The 8,800-nt window shown below is 41.4% G+C and overlaps 1 long non-coding RNA gene across 1 annotated transcript; it reads left to right on the top strand.

The window, feature by feature from the left end:
* Positions 1-5,145: 5,145 nt before the first annotated feature.
* Positions 5,146-5,544, top strand: LOC125316412. Its single transcript, XR_007199636.1, has 3 exons — positions 5,146-5,179; positions 5,275-5,323; positions 5,427-5,544. It is a non-coding gene; the product is annotated as an uncharacterized LOC125316412 (long non-coding RNA).
* The last annotated feature ends 3,256 nt before the right edge of the window (positions 5,545-8,800 follow it).

Raw genomic sequence — 8,800 nt, 5'->3', positions numbered from 1 at the left:
TAGACCTAAATAGGCTCCCGCTATACAAATCGATGGGCCGCCCACAAGCGCAATCAAACAACAAGTGGGTAGGACCATCAATCTTGCACAACGAGCGGGATCAAATATGGTCAACCCAAGTGCAATCAAACACAAGAGCTTCGCATACCGATCCCTATCTATGGCGACCTATAAAGGTGATTCGCGACTACGGTTTAGGAGCTTGTGTGTGCGATGTCGTGATCCTCAAAATATATAAGACATGCACAACAATTTATATTCAAAGCACCGCTTCAATATTTGCATAAATAAACAAACAACCCAAAACTCCATATCCGCATCAAAAATGGTTAGCTACGAAGCCACCCCTTATAACTCCCATCTGCATCAACATTTAACACTTTTTGTTAGTGGACGTACCTCATCTTCAAGAGCATCTGCAGAAAACGAGGTTAGAAAGCAATCAACATTTTTATCGGTTTAAGTCCTCTTATCAAGCGTCCCCGGTGGAGTCGCCGGTCAGCCGCGACCCTCTCCGTCGGTCGGTCCCGGCGGGGTGAGAAGGGTTAACGAGCCGATTCCCCTCTCTTTATATGGATATAGGGGATCGCGGGTCTCTCCCAAGACCCATTACTCGAATCGCGATGTCGGGTAAAATTTTTTTCAAATATCAAAATTGACCTTGTGTGGTCGGGTGGCATGTGCGAGGTGTACATGCAATTTGGAGTCGCCACCGATTGGTTTATTGGAAGGTACGATCGGAAAACCTTACCGAGTGGTCGGGAGAAACCGTTCGGTTCCGCGAAAACCAGAGATTTTTGGGTCCGGGGACTTGGTTACGCCAAATTTTAAATTGACGCCCTTTCGGTTACCGATGTCGAGTTTTTTTCTAACCTAGGATTTCATGCGGATGCGATATCGAGTGAGATAGGCTCTAACGGTTCTAAGTTTTCACGCAGATGGGGATTTTCTATTCTAATCAATCACAATCATAAAAATTTAATGCGCAATCAAAATCATTACAAACAATCAAATCAATCAATCAAGGTTTGACATGTCTAAAATGGCCCTATCGGCTCATACGAAAGTCAAATTTGGGTTTTAGGGTGATTTGGCGAAAATTTGGGGCGGAAGGCCCGGAAGGGCGAAATAGTCATTTTTTGAGGTTCAGGACCCGAAAATCACAAAATTGGAGTCGGGCCAGTTGAATGTGGCCATTTCCCATTTTTTGTGATTTTATGGAATTTTTCTAATTTTTTCTATTTTTTGGAATTTTTACTTATTTTTCAAAAATATTGGGAATTATCCGGATCAACACGGATCGACCCTCGAAGTCTCAAAATTTTCGATCCGGACTTTATGAGTCCCGAATTGATCTAGGAATTTTTAGAAATTTTTTGTGAAAATCCGGGAATTTTTATGAATTTTCTAAGTATTTTTGCAATTTTTTTGGATTTTTGGAAATTTCTTTTTATTTTTTTTATTATTTTTTTATTAATAGACCGGACCGGGTCAACCCGGTCAATGGCCGGTCAACCCGGTCCGACCGCCCACAGACCTATCGGACTCCAAAAACGGCGTCGTGTCTATTTATCTATTAATTTGTATATATTTTTTTGATTTTCTATACTAATCCCTAATATTCGAAATATATTCAAAAGGAATGGACGGCTAAGATCAATTCCCAGATCAATCTCGACCGTCCGTAAACCCGTGACCCAAAACGGCGTCGCCTTGGTCCTTCTCTTCAAAACGACGACGCATCAAAGTGAAATGAACGGACGGTTAGGATTGACTTGAGATCCGATCTAAGCCGTTCATTCTCCTATAACCAAAACGACGCCGTCCCCTTTAATACATCGAACGGCTACGATTAAACCTGGACTTGATCTCCACCGTTCAATCTATCTAAACCCAAAACGACAGCGCTTTATCCTCTCTACACGAAACGACGCCGTGTCGTTTAAAACTTTGAACGGCCGCGATCTAACCTACGCTCAATCTGGGCGGTCCGTTCACTCTAAGACTAAAACGACGACACCTAACCTGGGCAAAACGGCGCCGTTTCCTATTTTCTATTTTCTATTTAATATACCAAAATACCAAAAAAAAAAAAACCAAAAATCAAATCTACGGCTCTAAATCAAACCCGCCGATTATTCCTAGCCGTCGGATCAGATCTGACTCGGCTCGCGCGCCAACGGCCGAGCCGAGTCAGCGACCACCGGGACCAATCTACACGTGACACATCAGAACTTTGACCACGCTGACCGGCCACGTCATCATCTTCCACCTCCCGCCAACGACGGAACGGACGGCCGAGGCTTCCCGGCGAGATCCGACGGTGAAACCTCGGCCGATTGACCCCAAACCAAAGCCAATCGACTCGCATAGACCTCCGGATCAACATATCCAAAAACTAAGTAATTCCATCCACAGAATCAACCTCAATCAAGTTTGCACAGTATCAATTTCTCAGAACCTAATCTCATCATACAGAGCATAACTACCTAATTCAAGCTTCGGGATCATTCAAGGTGAGTTCAAGATGCTTACCTCGGGTTCAGATCGAACCCGCAGATTCTGGATTCGCTTGGCCGAAGTCCGGCCAGGCCGCGTATGGTTGAAGGTCCGACTCAAGGTTTTTACGCGAGATCGATGCAAAAACGAAGTGCGAACGTGGTTAGTGATGTTCAAAGAGTAAAACGCCTACATTAATTTCACTAATTGTGCACGGACAGGAAGGATGCCATGACCGCACGGAGAGATTATCGCGAAGTGGACTTACCGTTTCTGAAGATCTCGGGCTGATTGGCTCGGCACGATCGCTTTACGGAAGTCCAAGGAAGCTTCCGGCGGTGGTCCGGTGCTCCGATTTGGTCTGTGGCGGCCGGACGAGCGTTCCACGCTCAAGCTCCGACGAAGCCGAGTTGAAGTTCACGAGCGCGTCTTTCTCTCTCTTCTCTCTATTTCTCTCTCTATTCCATTGTGTGAAGAACCAAATGAGCCTCCCCTGCGTCGAGAACCTTCTTCCCCCTTTTATATCAAATTTTGAAATGGCGCGCGCACGAGCGAGTTTGGCCGAGTCATCCACACGTGTGCACACGCGTAAAACGGCTCGCCGGACGGTGACGGAATCGTTAAGATTCCGTCCAAAACCGTTTGAAGTCCGTTGAGCCCAAAACGAGTGAGAATTGCACTTGGTTTTGAAATGGTTGACTTTCGGTCGCCGGGAACTTTGACTATCGATTCCGTCGTGCTCCGGCGGCCATTGGCCGTGCCGCCGGTGGCAATCGACGGACATTGACTTGACGAACAAAAGCCCCACCTCTATTGATCCAATTAAGCACGAATTGAACTCCAATTTGATCGTCAAAGTCCATCGTTGAACCTGCAAATGGCACGGGTGAATTTGGGGAAGATGATATTGTCTTGGACCGGTTCGACCGGTCCGACCGACGGTCGACCGGGTCCAAACCGGTTCGGACAAGAATTCTTGCATAATTTTCAAAATTAATCCAAATTTACTGGGAATTTTTGCAATTAAACCTCAAAATTGGGCTTAGGACCCTGAATATTATCTAAAAAAGTGGTTTTGCCCAAAATTTCACCTCAATTTCTATGAAAACCCCAAATATTTCAATTTGCCCAAATTAGGGAAATGTTCAATTGGATGTCAATTTGATAAAATTGGACCATGAGACCTATGCCAATCAATTTGAAATGTATGAAAACATAGGGTAACAGTTCAATTTTACTATAATAGTCCCTCAATTAAAAGTAATTTCAAAAATTGGCCAATTGAGGGACTAAATTGTAAACATTTTGGGGATTTGGCCTAATTCGTGCAATTCGCGCAATTGTGGGTGCAATTGATCAAATTGAAGTTCAAAGGGACTGCAATTGAATGTCTAGACACAAAATGTGCAAAAATTGCAAATAAAAAGACTCAATTGGTATTTTTCATGAAAATTCAACCTTAGGCACTGTGAAGAAACACCTAAGATTGAACTCAATTTTTGATTTTTCTTGAGGTCAATATTTAAAGGGAATTAAAAGAAAAACATTGAAAATTTTTGTGTATTTTTGTGACCTCCAAAGGTATTTTTCATGAATTTTGAAGTATTTTCCTATTTTCCGAAAATATTAAAAAATGTGAAAAATATGAAAAATTATTTTTTGTTCCAAATTGGTTCCTTATGCTTGGCCAAGGCTTCCAATGTCATTTTTTTAATTTTTTGATTTTTTGTGAATTTTTAATGAATTTTGGAAAATAAAACTAAAGGAAAACTGACTAAAAATTCGGGTGTCAACATGTTATCGTGTGTTTGGGAGGGCTTCTATGTTGAATGGCCTGGGATATTTATAAAATAGCTCTGGTAACTGTCGAACGGTTGTTGCCTTGGACTCCACCCTAGCACGATCGCCCTTTCTTCGACGAGTTACGTGGCCCATGTCTTCGACGGTTTTTCGACTTTTGCACCTTTCTTTTCCCTTTTTTGGGATTACCGCCAATCTTCATGTAACTGCTTCGATCGTGGCTCCCTTCGCGCAATTTTCTTTTGGTTCGGGACAAATGCCGCCAAAACTTACTTTTGATACGTGGTGTCTTCGGGGTTGCTTTGCGTCTAGCTCTAGTACACCTACCCGCAGATGATCATGGCCTCTGCCCGTGCCTGTCACGTGGGCCTTGGGCTAACTTCTGGGTGTCAACACTCCTCATTAGTTGCTTGTAGACAGGAAGCCGCAAGATCTCAACGTGTATCAACATATATTCGTATATGGTGTTAAACCATTTATATGCATAAATGGTGTTAAACCATGTCTTGAGTTTCGGCCTGTTACGAAATCCGATCGAATTACTGGATATAGATGAGTTTGTTAAACCGAATCTTTTAGGAAAAAAAATCTAAAAATTCTATGTGGATTTATCTCGAACGGGAGATGGCTGTAGATATGTTGAGATTTGTTTACCTGTTGAAGATAACTTGTCCAATGAATGGGCATAGAGATTTGAACGTGCAAGGAAGAAAAAGAAAACAATCATCCAAGATTTGACCGGATGATCACGATTTGGACTTGTTGCCAAAACCGGGGACGTCAACTTTAGTCTTTAAAAGTCCTGCAAGTGGTCTCTTTCTTTTTTCTGGCACAAACACAGAAGCAAAAAAGAAAAGGGACGCACGGTGGACTTTGTGCGGTGAGCTTTTAATCCAATTGAGTTTTCTTAGTGCGTGTAATTTAGGCTTGGACGAAGAGTGTGTGATTGATTGTTATTTTGCTCTGTTTACTTAGTGGATCATGAGTAAAAAGGAAGCAGTGCCGCTGATACCGACTGAACCAGGTAAATCTCCGTTGTTATTTCGTATTGATTTAATTTCGAGATCCGACATTTTCCGCATTATTTTACAACCATCGTATCTACTCACATAGATCTCTGCGTACAGTGAACCAAACCATGGGGACGGGCAAAGTGAGCTTGAAGCTTCTGATCGACGGGAGCAAACGAACGGTGCTCTTTGCGGAGGCAAGCAAAGATTTTGTCGACTTTCTCTTCCACATCCTTGCATTGCCAGTCGGACAGGTGATCCAGCTCCTCACGGGAACTAGGAAGATGGTCAGTTTAGGCAATCTCTACGGTAGCGTCGAGAAGCTGAATAATAAGTTCATGAAATATTCCGAGAAAGATGTTCTCTTGAAACCCAAAGCACCCGCCTCTTTCTCCAAAATCCCATTTCTATTGTTTGATGCCTCGACGACTTCAGATTCGAGACCCAAAACCTCCTACTTTTGCAATGAATTTTGTTACAGTTACTATGTGGACGAGAATCCCTCTGCAAAATGTCTCCAGTGCAACAATTCCTTGGGGAAAATATGCACACTTGTCAAGCCACAGGCTGGTAAACCGGCAGCTGAATCTGACGTTGAGGGCGGTCTCGTCCTAGGGGAGGTGATGTACATGGTGACGGACGATCTGGCAGTAGAGCCAATGTCGACTATTTCGAGCATTACTTTGCTCAAAAAGTTCCACGTGGAGGAAATTGGGCAACTTGAGGAGAAGGTAGTCAGCTTGGGAATGGACGAGGTAAGCCCATTCCATTCCTTGTGCCGAGGATATCTTTCAAATTTTCGAAATCCAAACTTTATAACTCAACAATTTATGTGAAAAATCCACTTTAAGAGATGTATAAATTGCATATATAAATATTCTCAACAAATTGTAGTATGTATATATTGACTAAACTTAAATTTGAGCTTTTGTACAGTCATATAGCGAACCTTGTAGCCTAATTAAGAATTGTGTTCGCAATTGTTGTAGGGCTTCTAGAGTCCGATACAATTTGATGCAAAAATGAAATAAAGTAACTGTCCTTTTCTAATTATTTGGTTTTCAACTATGAAGGTTATAAAGCTGCTGAGGACTTCATTTTACTCCGAGAGGGTTCTCACCGATGTCTTCCTCGGTGCGAAGCAAGAGAGATCGTGATCAAGTGCGTGCCACAGAATTTCATTCTCTCTCTCTAGAGAGAGAGATATATTTTCTTATTATGAGACTCAGGTTATGCAAGACTTTCAGTGCGGATTGAAATTTGTGAAGTCTTTTCTTTTGGAAATATTGACATGTTTATCGTCCTTATTAATGATACGGTAGTATGGGTTCGGTCAAAAATATGAAGTGAACATGCTGAAGAAAGATATATGCCTCGTAGCCGACAGTGAATGCTCAAGCATATGTCATAATCGTGGAACAAATCTATGTCATACGTAAAATTGATTTGTGCTGGGGAATGTGTAGGTGCGTAGGTGATTAATTTTGAAGTACTTCAACAAATGTCCCGGATAAGTTAGCACCTATGAGCCGTGATCCAGTCTAACTGAGCGCCCACCTTGTCGATCCATCATAAGTTGTCCTACTCCTCAAAGCCTATTGCATAAGCTCAGACGTAAAGAGGTAAAAGGCAGTAGCTCGACTCATCGCCTATTTTGAGATCGCCTCGATTTCTTTCGAGCTCGAGTTCAGTTCGAGTAACTCTAATAGCCTGTTGAGTTGTGATATCCAGAAGGAATAATATTTAGGAATTGAAGACGATAAATGTCACATATGAAACTCCATTGAATTATTAATTCGAAAGGTTCTTCCGTGTCGATGGTTCTTGGAGAGAGTTTACATTAGGATTAAATAAGTAAGCACAAGTGTGAATGGGTGGATTATATAGAGTGGTGATGAATCACGTATCACTATAGTCATTGTGGAAGGAGATTGATATGAACTGTAACGTGCATCGGACAATTTTCAGAATCAGAATTGCCATGCTGGGTATCAACTCCTCATATATCGTTTGATTATTTGAACAATCAAAGTCAATTCCTATATTGAACTAAATAAAAAATAAAAATCAAGTCCTGTGAGAATTCCTATACCTGAGGAATTACGCGTGTGATCCATCAAAATACAGAGTCCACGGCATCACTTGTATTAGAATCCACTTTAATGCATACACATTGGATACTCTTGTGATGAAATTGGTGACCGCTTCTGCTTTTACTGCTTTAGGTGGGACGTATATTAAATTGATTTCAATTAGGGCAAAAGCCCATTTTGTAATACGACCTTTGAAGATTGGCCAAGTTAACATTTTCATTTGATCACATCCGTTTTGCATATTAGATGAATCGAGGCGGCAACAAGTAGTGACGTACCATGTTACAAGCAAAGTACTAGGATAAACGCAACTTTTCAATCGAGATATGTCATTTCTGCGTCACTCAGCATCTGACCGAGAATACACTGTATGTGCCTTATCTTCATAGTTCTCTTGTGCTAGCATGCTTCCGATAATTGTAGTGGTCGTCGACTTATAAATTTTCAGTGGCCTACCTGCTTTAGGTAGCATCAAAACTGGCTGATTAGTCATGTATTCTTTAATGTGATCAAAGGCATTTTGGTGCTTTCCTTCCCAAACAAAGTCCTCTTGGTTTCTTAACTTGAGTAAAGGAGAAAAAGCCTCGGTCTTTTCGGACAGAATGATGAACCGATGAAGGAAGTTTACCTTACCTATGATCATTTGTAGCTGTTTCTTGATCAGCGATGGAAGTAGAAATCTAGAATTGCGTTTGCTTTATTCTTATCTAATCTAATTCATCTTTGATTTACTAGAAATCCTAGATTATTTTCAGCTTAACTCCAAAAGCACATTTCAAGGGTTTCATTTTCTATTTGTATTTCTACTTTTCTAATGAAAGCATGCTCAAGATCGTTTATATGACTTACCTAATCTGATTTTATGATGATGTCATCTATATAGACTTCCATGAACTCACCAATCACGTCGTGGAAGATGAAGTTCATTGCTCTCTAGTATGTAGCCCCATCACTGTTCAGATCGAACGACATCACTAATCATTCGAACATCCCAATAGATCCAAGACATCTAAATGCAGTTTTGTGTACATCCTCTTCTGCTATAAATAGGTGATTATACCCAGAATGGCCGTCCATCTAGAACATAATTCCAATGCCCAATGCTGAATTGACCAGTATGTGAGCCATCAAAATTTGATAGTCGTCCTTATGAGTTGCAGCATTTAAATATCCAAAATCAACACATGCCCTCAGCTTCCCATTTCTCCTTTTTAACGGAACCATATTAGAAAGCCATTTGACATACCACACAATCTTAATGAACCCTATTGCTATCAGTCGCTCGATTTCTTCTTTCTTTATAAGAATAACTTCCGAGGCAAACCTTCTTGAAGGTTGTTTATGTAGTCGAAATCCTTTGTTAATCGGCAACTTATGTTCCCCTATGTCTCTTCCCAA

Source organism: Rhodamnia argentea, chromosome 8 (assembly GCF_020921035.1).
Source record: "Rhodamnia argentea isolate NSW1041297 chromosome 8, ASM2092103v1, whole genome shotgun sequence".
Taxonomy (NCBI): domain Eukaryota; kingdom Viridiplantae; phylum Streptophyta; class Magnoliopsida; order Myrtales; family Myrtaceae; genus Rhodamnia; species Rhodamnia argentea.
Note: the sequence above shows the minus strand (reverse complement) of the source record. Positions and strands in the feature narration are given on the sequence as shown.